Genomic DNA, 13,720 nt, shown 5'->3' on the forward strand with positions numbered 1-13,720 from the left:
ATAAGGCCTGGGTGGGTCAACAGGGAGACATTAGATGAAGTCATTAAAGGAGCTCAGGGTCAGGTCTGGTTTCTAACTGTGATACTAATTTTTTATCAAATCAAATCCTGGCCAGGTACTTCCTATGTGGAGTGAAGGCTGCCTTAGAAACTGGCATGTTTTTATATCTACAGTACTTCTCTCACTTCCTGAACAAGTATTGGCCTGGGAGCACGTCAGTACCCTTTATTTTTGTGAGGTGTCCAGGCATGCAGTGTTCCATTTCTAGCAGCATCTGGAGAGACTGACACCACCCTCAGCAGAGGGAGCAGAGCTGTGTTTGAGGGGAAGCATCTCCAGTTATACAAGGTCAATTGGTTCTCTGTAAAAAGTGACAGTGTCCACGTGCAGTCCTAAGGGCCCTTTTATCCATCACACGTGACAGGTTGGCAGAGTAAAGACTCTTTTCTTCCAGCAGTGATGAGAATATGTTCTTATTTTGATTTAAGTACATAACCAGAAACAGACTAAAAAGGCATTATACAAACTATAGAAATGAGTCAAAGATCTACAACAACCAAGCGAACGCACCATCAAAAAAATGTCACATTTAAAAGTGTAGGAAACCTGTGGCATTTTTTAGTCACTTTTTAGTGCAGCTTGAGGAAAGTGGCAGCCAGATCCCCAGCCCCCTTTTGCAAACCTGAGAGAGAGCAGACTGATCTGCAATGTTCTAACCTGTCTGTGGGCTGCCTAAGGATTGGTCTTTTGACACCTAACTCAGAGTTCAGACAAACAAAAATGGCTTAGATCTCAGAATAAGGGAGCCATGGGAAGCAGCGGGTATGATTTGTAAAAACGGTTGCAAAGGTAACTACAGACCCACAGACACCAAGGACAAGAGATTACTGATTGAGGAGTACAATAGAACAGCTAAGGCCCCAAGAGTAAGCAAGAGTGAGACTCTTAGAAAAGCAAGACATTTAAAAGCAGATGTATAAATAGGAGAACTGGGGGAAAAAAAACACACACACTGGTCCAGAGACAACACAGGCCTGAAAAGACCCTAAGACATCACATTAGGCTGATTACAAAGGTCTTCCCCTGTGTAGAGCAAGTATAAGAAGACTGGGAGAGGTGGCTGTTTTTTAAAATGCCCAGTTTTCAACAAAAGATCACCAGGCATACAAAGAAACAGTAAAACTAGGCTCATTCAAAGGAACAAAATAAATATCCAGACACCATACCTCAAGAAACAGGTTTTGGACTTACTGGGAAAAGATTTTAGAACAACTATCTTATGTATGCTCAAAAGGTTAAAGGAATACACCAACAAAGAACTAAAGGAAATCAAGAAAACAATGAAATGAAAATGAAAGTGAAAGCACAACTTACCAAAACTCATGGGATGCAGGGAAAGCAGTACTTAGAGGAAAATATAATGTAAAAGCTTACATTGAAAAAGAAGAAACATATCACAATCAGCCACCTAACCTTACACCTTAAGGGACTAGAAAAAGAAGAACAAATTAAATTGAAAGCTCAAAGAAGGAAGGAAATAATAAAGATTAGAGCAGAGATAAACAAAGAGAGACTAGAAAAACAATAGAAAAAAATCCATGAAACCAAGAGTTGGTTCCCTGAAAATCAACAAAATTGACAAATCTTTAGCTAGATTGACTAAGGAAAATAAAAAAAAGAAGACTCAAATAATTGAAATCAGAAATAAAGACAAAGACATGGCTACATATTTAACAGAAATAAAAGGATTATAAGAGATTACTATGAACTGTACACTAAAAAACTGGATAATCCAGGTGAAATGGATGAATTCCTAGAAACACATAACTTACCAAAACTAAATCAAAAAGAAACAGAAAATTTGAATAGACCTAGTAAGGAGATTTAATTGGTAACCAAAAGTTTCCTGGCAAAGAAAAGCCTTGGACCAGATGACTTCATGGATGAATTCTACCAAATATTTAGAAGAACTAAGAAGAACCAACACCAATCCTCTCAAACTCTTACAAAACTTAAAGGAGAAGGAACACTCTCTAACTCATTCTGAGGCCAGCATTTCTCTGATACCAAAGCCACATGGACACTACAAGAAGAGACAACTGTAGACCAACATGCCTTATAAACAATGATGCAAAAATCCTCAACAAAATACTGGTAAATCCAATTTAGCAGCATATTAAAAGGATTATGCACCATGACCAAGTGGGATTTATTTCTGGAATGCAAGGGTGGTTCAATATATAGAAAACCAGCAATGTCATATACAGTATTAATGAAATGAAGGGGAAAAGCACAGGATCATCTCAACTGATATAGAAAGAGCACTTGACAAAAGTCAGCACACTTACATGATAAAAGCACTCAAGAGACTAAGAATAGAAGAAACTACCTCCACATAATAAAAAGCCATATATGAAAAACCCACGCTGAACATGATAATTTTTGGTGAAGGTTGAAAGCTTTTCCTCTAAGATCAGGAACAAGACAAGGATGCTAGATTTTGTCACTTCTGTTCAACATAATACTGGAAGTCCTAGCCACAGAAATTAAGCATGAAAGACATCCAAATTGTAAAGTAAGAAGTAAAATTATCTCTGCAGACAACATGATTTTATATGTAGAAAACCCTAAAGATCCACCCCCCCCCCCCAAAATTGTTAGAACTAATCAGGGAACAATGTTTCGGGATACAAAATCAATACACAAAAATCAGTTGCAATTCAATACACTAGTAAGGAACAATCCAAAAATAAAATTAAGAAAACAATTCCATTAACAACATTATCAAAAAGAATAAAATACTTTGGAATAAGCTTAGTCAAGGAGGCAAAAGACTTGTACTCTGAAAACTACAAAACATTGCTAAAAGAAATTAAAGACACAAATAAATGGAAAACCATTCTGTGTTCATGGATTAGAAAACTTAATATTTTTAAGATGTCAATGTTTCCCAAAGTGATCTACAAATCATTTTCAACAAGGGTACCATGTATTCAGAAAGGACAGTCTTTTCAACAATTGGTGCTGGGAAAATTGGATATTCACATGTAAAGGAATAAAACTGGACCCTTACCTTACACCATATACAAAAATTAACTCAAAATGGATCAAAGTCCTAAACCTAAGACCTAAAACTATAAAACACTTAGAAGAAAACATAGTATAAAAATTTCATCACATTGGATTTGGCAATGATTTCTTGCCAAAGAAACATATAAACATATATGTTAACATATAGTATAACATATAGCTATAAATGCTTACATTGAAAAAGAAGAAATATCAAAACATAACAACAGAATTTAAAACTTGGATACATCAAAGAACATTATCAACAGAGTGAAAAAGGCAACCAATGGAACAACAGAAAATATTTGCAAATCATATATATGATAAGGGGTTCATATCCAGAATATATAAAGAACTTTGTACATCTCAACAACAAAAAAAATCAATCTGATTTTAAAATGCACGAAGTACTGCAATAAACATTTATCTAAAGAAGATACACAAATGCCCAATAAGCACAGAAAAAGATGTTTGTTAGGGAAATACAAATCAAAACCATAGTAAGATACTACTTCACTCCCTTTAGATTGGCTATTTTTTTTTTTTTAATGGAAAATAAGATGTGTCGGCAAGGTTATATAGGAAACTTCGTGCACTGCTGGTAGGAATGTAAAACAGTGCAGCCACTTGCAAGACCGTTATGGCAGTTCTTCAAAAAATTAAAAATAGAATTACCATATGATCCAGCAATTTCACTTCTGGGTATATATCCAAAAAAGTTGAAAGAAGGGTCTCAAGGAGATATCTGTACACTCATGTTCACAGCAACATTATCCACCATAGCCAAAAGGTGGAAACAATCCAAATATCTACCAACAGATGAATGGATTAAAAAAATCTGGGATATACATACAGTGGAATATTATTCAGCCTTAAAATGAAGGAAATTCTGACACATGCCACAGAATGGATGACCCTTGAAAACATTAAGTGAAATAAGCTAGTTACAAAAGAACAAAAATTATATGATTCCACTTATATGAGGTATCTATTCAAATTTATAAAGCCAGTAAAATGGTGATTGCCAGCGCCTGGAGAAAGAAAGGAAATGGGGAGTTAGTTTTTAATGGGTAGCAAGTTTCAGTTTGGGACGATGAAAGAAGTTCTGATGGATGCACTTGGAGGGCATTGTGCTGAATGAAAGAAGTCAGACAGAGAAAGACAAACACTGTCTGATATTACTTACACGTGGAATCTAAAACCTATAACAAACTAGTGAATATAACAAAAAAGAAGCAGACTCACAGATATAGAGAACAAACTAGTGGTTACCGGGGGGAGGGGGGCAAAAAAAGGGTGGGGAGTGGGAGGTACAAGCTATTGGGTGTAAGAGAGGCTACAAGGATGCCTTGTACGACACGAAGAATAGAGCCAATATTTTGTAATAACTGAACATGGAGTGTAACCTTTAAAAATTGTATAAAAAATATACACAGTAAATATTAGTTGTTTTACCTCTCAAAAAATTCTGAAGATGAATAGTGGGGTGATAGTGACACAACAATGTGAGTGTACTTAATGCCACTTAAAATACTTAAAAGGGTAAATTATATGTTATGTATATTTTACCACAAGAAAAATTTAAACAAAGTAAAAGTGCATTTTCATTTAGGTGAAATGTTAGCAATGAGACCCAGACTGATACAATGAGAAACAGAAAGTTTCCTGCCTATGAACTCCCTGTGGTAATGGGAAACTCTACTCGTCCCAGCCACAGCTGCAGATTTCCTGGGCACTCTGGGTGGGTGCCACCACGCCCACCCTCAATTTCATGTCAGTGACACAAAGCCCATTGCGACTGTACCTTGCTTGGTGTCACGCGGTGGCAGGACAGGACAGAATTTCTCAGTTCTTACCAGGGAATATAGTCATCATCAACTTCACACAGTGAGAGTCTCAAATTGCCCACAATCTTATCTAGCTCTTGCCAGCAGGAACACCTTTTTTATCTTAAGGTAATGAACTCTGAATCATTAATACAAATCAAGAGCTGAACGACGACGGAAAGTTACACACCCATGATTCAATCAAGATAAACGCCGAGAGGCCACGTGCTCCCACCCCCTGTGATTTGGATGCTTATATTACCCAGCTATGATGAGCGAGCCAGTTCTGACTGAAACTGCTTCCCACTGAAAACGGGTAGCGGAAAGTCTCCCAGGAGATTGTCTGTTAGGCAGCTTCCCCACTGTTTCTTGGGGAACACAGTGCAGTAAACAGATCATCTCAGGGGGCTGTCAAATAGACAAAACAGGAGTGAAGGTAACAAAATCAGCCCTTAGCAAACAACGTAAACTGGCATTAAGAAGAAGAAAATGGTGATTGAAAGAAAAGTGTTACTTGAAAGTAATAAAGCCAAAATCAGGAGAAAAAAGCAGAAAGCAAAACCAAAGTAAGTGTAAATGAGAAAATAAATTAAAATGACATTTGAAAATGACCTAACAACTTTCTAATAGAGAGAACTGAATCCAGTCAAGCTCTTCAGGCTCCAATCTGGAGGCAGGTAAAGTGAGGTGTGAACAATCAAGGCCACTTGCTTCTGTTCTGCAGGTGACAGCTGAGCTAGGACCCTTACCTGTGCACCTCTCCCCTGCATCCTCCTTTCATCCTTCCTCCCCTTCCCTGGTTGATTCTTGGCCTAAGGACCAAGCATTGGGTTCAGATTGATTTAGGGAATAATATACATCTTGATGCATCTTGAGGGCTTCCTATGACTGAGGAAAGGACCAGGAAAGGACCAGTAAAGGGCAAAGACTCAGGAAAAACTGATGCTCAGAGAGGTTGTGTCCAGATAAGAGGGCAGAAAAGCAAAGCCTGGCCTGGAACTGCTCTGTCTCTCATTTCCCTGAACCAAGACGCCCCAGGTCCTGAGCTGAGCAAGTCCACACCCCTTTATGAAGCAGGGAATGCGTTTTGTCCAACGCTGAACTCCTCGTCGCTGGCTTCCAAACCTGGCAGGAACATCTGTGTCTATTCTACATCTCACTCCCAGTAGGGAGACAGAATTCACAAAGGCACCAAACAACCCAGCATCTTTGTTTCTATGTGGAACCTTGAGCAAAGATGGCAGATCCCTAAGAACAGAGCCACAGCCTGGGCTGGGACAACGGCAAAACCACAGCACATAGGTGTCCATTCAGGATCCTGAGGTCAGCAGTTCTCCAGGTCTTTTCTGACCACTGCCCTTGGGTGCACCCTCACCTCCTAAACCCAGCCCTGAGGTGACCCAGACTTGCCTCTGCCCCACCAAGAACACGATTGCGTTGTAAAGTCTTCCTCCCTCTCATCCTCTCTTTCTTCTGTGTGTTCTGGGAATCTATCTCACTGCACATAATTAATAATAATAATAAACAGGAAAATAAAGGGCTACTTCAATCATACCTTAGAATATTCCAGAGTAACACAGAAATTGACCATTGTGTAACTCTGAGCCTCAGTTTCTTCGTCTGTAAAATGAAGACACTCATGGAGAAAGATTAAATGATATGATGCACCTGAAATGCTTAAAACCATGCCTGGCTCACAATAAACACTCAGTAAATGTCAGACACCAACCACGGTTCTTCACCTTGACACAAACTCCAGCCTCCCTTTCTAGATGCCACTCCTTGTAATACTCAGGGGTGTTGTTTGCTCATTTTCTCACATTCCATTTGCCATGGTGTCCAGAGCATTTCTTACCAATTTCTCATCAATTCCAGATTAATCTTCTTCTTCCCTTACAAAAAGTGGGCACAACAAACAAAATGAGAAAGTGCCTCTTTTCCTTTACGATAAGCATTGTTTGACGATAGCCACCTCTGTCCTTCCAGGCCACTGTCATGGTCACGTTGAGATATATTGGAGTTCTTGCTCCGGAACCTGTGAATGTGAACTTATTTGGAAATCTGGTCTTTGCAGAAGTCATCAAGTTAAGATGAGGTCATGACAGAGGACCCTAATCCAATATGACCTGGGTCCTTACAAGAAGAGAAGAGACATGCACAGAGGGAAGATGAAATAAAGACACAGAGGGAGAACACCCCATGACAGTGGAGGCAGATATTGGAGTGATGATCTACAAGCCAAAGAACTCCAAGAATTACTGACAACATCATAAACTAAGAGAATGACCTGGAAGAGATTCTCCCGAGACCCTTGCCCTGCCCATGCCCTGCCAAGACACTGATTTTGGACTTCCAGCCTCCAGAATTATGAGAGAATTAATTTCTGTTGTTTTAAGCCCCTCAATTTCCAGTACTTTGTTACAGCAGCCCTAGGAAACAAATACAGGGAGAGATTTAATTCCTTTCAGTTTAAAGGTGCCCTGTACTGTTTGACAGGGGAAGGTTTTCAAAAGACCCTAGATATCACAGTCAGGTTCCTTTAATAAGTGACTCATGTATTTATTATTTATTTAATCTAAGGCTAGAAAACTTATTGGCGATGTAATTCACTGACCATTTCACTTATTATGACTTGGGTATATATGGATGAAAAAGTGTTGCCACAGTAATTTTGCATTCCATTCTGACGATATTTTTTGGTAACTCTCAAATTTGCTTCCAATATGTAGGAGCTTTTCCTATGTCTGAATTTTCCATCAGTGGGAACTTTAGCTAATAAAGCATTTGCTGCAGCATACACAAGAGCTCCCCAGGGATCTCTTTCCACTGCTCAAGTGATTTTTCTCTTCTCTCTCTTCTAAAAAAGAAGGATACTGAATCATTAAAATGTTCAAAGCTGTGAGAGGAAGATAAGCCATTCAGGTTGAATGATTAAGAACATTAAAAAACACAAAAGAGAAGACAGGAGTTCAAATCCAAATAAACTTCATTTGTCTAATGCACATCAAACATTATTTATTTTGAACTTCTCTCCCTTGGCCAGAGCTGTAGTGTGAGGCTAAGTTCTGGTATTTCCACCACTTGCCCTTCTTCTTTCTTATGCACAGCTCCTTCTAGAAAAATGCCCTGACCTTCGACTCTTCTTCAAAACTGCTCTTCCTTAGCTCTTAACTGATCCCTCCTCAAGGACAAAGTGAAAGGTAGAGTATGCCAATAAAATAAGCAGAGGTTTTCAAGCACACCACAGGGTAATTGGGAAAATGACTGGAAGATGAGTCATGTGCTTCAGGTCCGGAGCTCACCCTATAGGTATTTAGGGTGCATGGCAGACAGATGCACTCCTGTCCATGCATCCAGACCAATGTAATATAATCTCAGAGCCAGCTTATCCTTTTATTTTATTTTATTTTATTTTTTTTTAAATTGAACTGATTGATTTTATCCTTTTTTTTTTAAATAAATTTATTTATTTATTTTTGGCTGTGTTGGGTCTTCGTTTCTGTGCGAGGGCTCTCTCCAGTTGCGGTGAGCTGGGGCCACTCTTCATCGCGGTGCGTGGGCCTCTCACCATCGCGGAGCACAGGCTCCAGACGCACAGGCTCAGTAGTTGTGGCTCACGGGCCCAGTTGCTCCGCAGCATGTGGGATCCTCCCAGACCAGGGCTCGAACCCGTGTCCCCTGCATTGGCAGGCAGATTCTCAACCACTGCACCACCAGGGAAGCCCTAGCTTACCCTTATATATGCCAGAAGAAAGCCACCTCACCATAAAACTCTTAGAAGAGAACATAGGCAAAACATTCTCTGACGTAAATAGTACCAATGTTTTCTTAGGTCAGTGTCCCAAGGCAATAGAAATAAAAGCAAAAATAAACAAATGGGACCTAATCAAACACACAAGCTTTTGTACAGTAAAGGAAACTATAAATAAAATGAAAAGACAACATACGGACTGGGACAAAATATTTGCAAATGATGCAACCAACAAGGGCTTGATTTCCAAAATATACAAACAGCTCATACAACTCAATAACAACAACAACAACAAAACCCAATTGAAAAATGGGCAGAAAACCTAAATAGACATTTCTCCAAAGAAGACAAACAAATGGCCAACATGCACATGAAAAGATGTTCAACACTGCTAATTGTTAGAGAAATGCAAATCAAAACTACAATGAGGTACCACCTCACACCAGTCAGAATGGCCATCATTAAAAAGTCTACAAATAACAAATTCTGGAGAGGGTATGGAGAAAAGGGAACCCTCCTACACTGTTGCTGGGAATGTAAACTGGTGCAGCCACTCTGGAAAACAGTATGGAGGTTCCTCAAAAAACTAAAAATAGAGTTGCCATATCATCCTGCAATCCCCCTCCTGGGCATATATCAAGAGAAAACTATAATTAGAAAAGATACATGCACCCCAATGTTCTTTACAGCACTATTTACAATAGTCAAGACATGGAAACAACCTAAATGTCTATCGACAGATGAATGGATAAAGAAGACGTGGTACACATATGCAACGGAATACTTCTCAGCCATAAAAAGCATGAAATAATGCCATTTGCAGCAACACAGATGGACCTAGAGATTATCATATTAAGTGAAGTAAGTCAGATAGAGAAAAAGAAATATCAGATGCTATCACTTCTATGTGGAATCTAAAATACAACACAAATGAATTTATCTAGGAAACAGAAACAGACTCACAGACATAGAGAACAGACTTGAAGTTGCCAAGAGTGAGGAGGGCTGGGGGAGAGATGGATTGGGAGTTTGGGATTAGCAGATGCAAACTGTTATATATAGAATGGATAGACAACAAGGTCCTACTGTATAGCACAGGGAACTATATTTAATATCCTGTGATAAAACATAATGGAAAAGAATATGAAAAAGAATGTGTATATATACATAACTGAATCACTTTGCTGCATGGCAGAAATGAACACAACATTGTAAATCAACTATATTTCGATAAAATTCATTTTTAAAAAAGAAGAAAGTCACCCAAAAAGGTTTTTCTTAACTTGAAATAGTACTTACTCTTATCTATATCATCTAAAAGCCTGTATTAGGAATATATTCACTGTGGAAATGACTTAGAATCTACTTACATGAAGGAAACTTAAGTCTAAATCCCAATTTGAGCTGAAAATCTCAAGTAAGTAATGAGCATATTTTTATATTTTTTATGTTTAATAAAAAGGCCATATAAATGGTTTGACTTCTAACAGTTAGTACACAGATCTTATATTTGACATAATTTAGGTCGAGTGTATAATTTGGGAAACAAGATCAGCAGAAAAGCACCATGAAAGAGAAAAGACGATAACTGAAAGCATTCCAAACACCAGCACAGAGAGACTGAGCGTCGTATAGTTCATGGTCATCCAGAAAGACATCTGAGAAACGGCACCATTTTGGAAGCTGTTCGCGTGGCAGAGACACGGCTTAGTGAATACTGCCTCGGTTTCCCATGAACCTCCCTATGTGCTGCAGGTAATGCAAAGGGTCCAGGGCGGATGATGCTGCAGGCAGTGGGCTGCCTTAGAGGATCAAGCACCACGCTCGGGGGATTCACTGCTCTTGTAATGAGAAGATGCAGACCTGCTCCTTGCCTGGGGGAGGCTGGCCTCTCATCTCTCAGGACTGCTGTTTCGCTAGCACACCCTGAGAATGGCCTGGATAAAATGCAGCTAGAGCCTTCACTCTTAGCCTATCTAGAAAGAGCACACAAGCACTCAGGGTCCATGTGGATTGCATCTCCCCACATATCTTGAGGCTATTTCAGTGGGTAAGGGAACCAAATAAAAACACTATTTAGGGGAGGATGCAGAGAAATTGGAACCCTTGTGGAAATGCAAAATGGTGCAGCCACTATAAAAAACAATATGAAGGTTCCTCAAAAAAAGTAAAAATAGAATTAGCATAATAAGCTCCAGCAATTCCTCTGCCGGGTATATGTCCAAAACAACTGAAATCTGGATCTTGAAGGGATATTTGTATACCCATGTTTATCACAGCATTATTCGCAATAGCCAACAGGTGCAAACAACCCAACTGCCCGTAGATGGATGAATAGATCTCTTAGTCCATTCAAGTTGATATAACAAAATACCACAGACTGGGTGGTTTACAAACAATAGAAATTTATTGCTCACGGTTCTAGAGGCTGACAGTCTGAGGTCAGGGTGCCAGTAAGTTTGGGTGAGGGCCCTCTTCTGGGTCTCAGACTTTTTTTTTTTTTTTAATTTTATTTTATTTATTTATTTATTTATGGCTGTGTTGGGTCTTCGTTTCTGTGCGAGGGCTTTCTCTAGTTGCGGCAATTGGGGCCACTCTTCATCACGGTGTGCGGGCCTCTCACTATCGCGGCCTCTCTTGTTGCGGAGCACAGGCTCCAGACGCGCAGGCTCAGCAATTGTGGCTCACGGGCCTAGTCGCTCCGCGGCATGTGGGATCTTCCCAGACCAGGGCTCGAACCCGTGTCTCCTGCATTGGCAGGCAGACTCTCATCCACTGCGCCACCAGGGAAGCCCTGGGTCTCAGACTTTTGTTGCATTCTCTCATGTTGGAATCAGGTAGGGATCTCTCTGGAGCCTCTTTATGAGGCACTAAGCCCTTTCTTAGTGGAAGACTTAGTCACTTCCCAAAACCCCCTACCTACTAATACTATCACCTTAAGGGGTTAGGATTTCAACGTATGAATTCTGGTGGGATACAAACATTCAGACCATAGCAACTGATAAACAAAATCTGGGATATACATACAATAGAATATTATGCAGCCCTAAAAAGAAGGAAATTCTGTCATGTGCTATAATATGGATACTCAAGGACATTATGCTACTGGAAATAAACCATCACGAAAGGACAAATACTGTATGATTTCACTAATATGAAGTATCTAAGGTAGTCAAAATCATTGAAACAGATAGTAGAGAGATGGTTGCCAAGGGCTGAGGGGATGGGGAGGGAAAGTTGTGTTTAGTGGGTTTAAGTTTGCTTTACAAGTTGAGAAAGATCTAGAGATCTATTCCACAACAATGTGAATATACTTAACACCACTGAACCGTACACTTAAAAATGGTAAGGATGGTAAATTTAATGTTATGTGTTTTTTACCACAATTAAAAAACTATTTTGTATTTCCTTTGCTTTTTTTCCTCTAATCCTTTCAAAACCTGGTATTGAATTGAACAGCAATATACGCATGTAGTTTAAAAATACCATTCATCGCGTACTCATGGCATATCTTTACCCAGAATGAGAAATGCTATTAATAATTTATCTTGTATGCTTCCAGAAATAGTCTATATATATTTACATGCACATATACGTATATGTTCATCTTGGAAATTTCTAATGGGAGCACAATAAATACATCCCTTTTCCTAGCTGTAAAAAAAAAAAGGTTTCTTAAATCTCATTATGAATAAATGCATTTGATAATCTTGTACACATGAAACTTATATAATGTTTTAAACCAACGTTACCTCAAATAAATAAACAGATCAATTAATTAAATAACCTCATTGTTTTCAAAGGAATGAATTCCATATAATATTATATTATTCCATAAAATGGAGTATCGTAATTTCTTTGTGTTCACCTATTGACAGAAAACTGGATCTTGACTGTAAACAATGCACTTAGTTTTCTTACAGGCACTTTCTGTGCACCTCTGAGTGTTCCTGTGGGACTAACTCCTAGAAGTGGAATTGTTACTTGGTGTAGACGATATATTGACAGGACTTCAAAGCATTACTCCTTTTGGGCTGTCATCTTCAGCGCTCTAACTAGCGGGTGCTTTTGAACACTTAAGTTTATAGAAATTGTCCTCCAAGGACGTGCATAATGCTGTGATGAACATGGGTGTACAAACATCTCTTCAAGATCCCGCTTTGGGTATATGCTTTGGGCATATCCCCATCTTAGGCCATTTTATGCTCCTACCAGCACTGTCTGAGAGTGCTTGCTTCCCACGCCCTGAGGAGGAGGATCCCCATCCTGTATCATCACTTTATTCACCTCCAACATGAATCCTCTGTACTGTGGTGAGGTGGTTTGAGTGTGGGCCCTGCAGCCAGACAGCTAGGGTTCAAATCCTTATTACATCACTAACTAGTTCTGTGATTTGAGGATAGTGAACTTGAACTTTTCATGCCTCAGTGTCCTTTTCTGTAAACTGGGCATAAGAGGGCTGTTGTGAGGATGTGTTTAATAAATATGTATAAAGCGCATGAAGCAGTGTCAGGCACTCACTAAGTACTCAGTATAACACTTCTTATTGGTTTAATAGTTTTCTTTAAATTGATTCTCTTTTTAACCTTAGTTTTATGCTAAATGCTATGTAATAATATCATAGATCAGATGTATACTATCTATATCTTATTCTGAAAGACATCAAATTACATGCATACATTTAAAATGAAAAGAAAGTATTTCTAGGACACAGTTTGAAAAGGACTCTCCTAAGCAAGAGTATTAGCAAAGGTTTTGTGGAGTTCAAGTGGGAGAGGTTACATTGTGTCACACTGATGTTGTAATTTTCATTTCTTCATACTGAATCCACACATCATACCTTAAATAGATACAAAGTGGACTAGACCAGGGGTAAGCAACCTAAACCCAGAACCAGCTGGCTGTGTGGCTTTTTAAATAAAGTTGTATTGGAACACTGCCACACTCGTTCATTTACATATTGCTTCTGGCTACTTTCACACAACAGCAGAGTTGAGCAGTCACAACAGAGACTGCATGGTCTACAAAACCAAAAATATTTATTATCTGTCCCTTTATAGAGAAAGTTGGCTGG

The sequence above is a fragment of the Balaenoptera physalus genome, assembly GCF_965194825.1.
Source record: "Balaenoptera physalus genome assembly, chromosome: 5".
Lineage (NCBI taxonomy): Eukaryota > Metazoa > Chordata > Mammalia > Artiodactyla > Balaenopteridae > Balaenoptera > Balaenoptera physalus.